The 666-nt window shown below is 35.6% G+C and overlaps 1 pseudogene; it reads left to right on the top strand.

The window, feature by feature from the left end:
• Window positions 1–237: 237 nt before the first annotated feature.
• Window positions 238–397, top strand: LOC132002425 (U4 spliceosomal RNA; annotated as a pseudogene).
• Window positions 398–666: the final 269 nt, after the last annotated feature.

Here is a 666-nt window from a genome sequence, read left to right as displayed (position 1 = left end):
ATATCAACATGTCTCTTCTGTGTTGGTGGCAGTGTAGGAATGAAACAGATTTCTGAAATCTCCTAATAAAGGGTTTATGTTAATATTTTTAATAAATCTATTAATTTATTAATTTATCTGGCAAGGGACTAGAGCGCACCCTACTGGCCAGCTAATAGGAAATGCACCATTTGCTTGGAGGGAAACGTAATGCTGAAGTTTGAAGTTAAATCAGATTCATGTTTAAAAGAAACCTGAAGCTTTGCGCAGTGGTAGTATCATAGCCAATGAGGTTTATCCGAAGCACGATTATTGCTAATTAAAAGAAACCCGAAAAACACTGTCTTGCAAAAATCCACATATTCAGTTAATGCACCTATTGGACACTAAAAAGTTTTAATAGTTCTAAGTTCCAGAAATGGGCTAGAACCGGAAATACAATAATCACCAAAATAGCATCAAAAGCTCCCTAAGGGAGTATGAGGTCAATGAAAAGTGATTCAATTTAAAAATAAGCAACTATACAAATCGCCTCTCTAAAATTCATACTATGAAAAAGGCTGAGTTTACTGTTTATATGTTTTTCTTTTCTCTGTCTCTGTCTCTGTCTCTCTCTCTCTTTTTTAGGCGAAAAATCTAGGAAGGGAGAGGAGTATCCCTACCCTCAGAAGGGAAAAATGGAATTTG

The sequence above is a fragment of the Mustela nigripes genome, chromosome 14 (genome assembly GCF_022355385.1).
Source record: "Mustela nigripes isolate SB6536 chromosome 14, MUSNIG.SB6536, whole genome shotgun sequence".
NCBI lineage: Eukaryota > Metazoa > Chordata > Mammalia > Carnivora > Mustelidae > Mustela > Mustela nigripes.
This window is presented reverse-complemented; position numbering and strand designations above follow the sequence as displayed.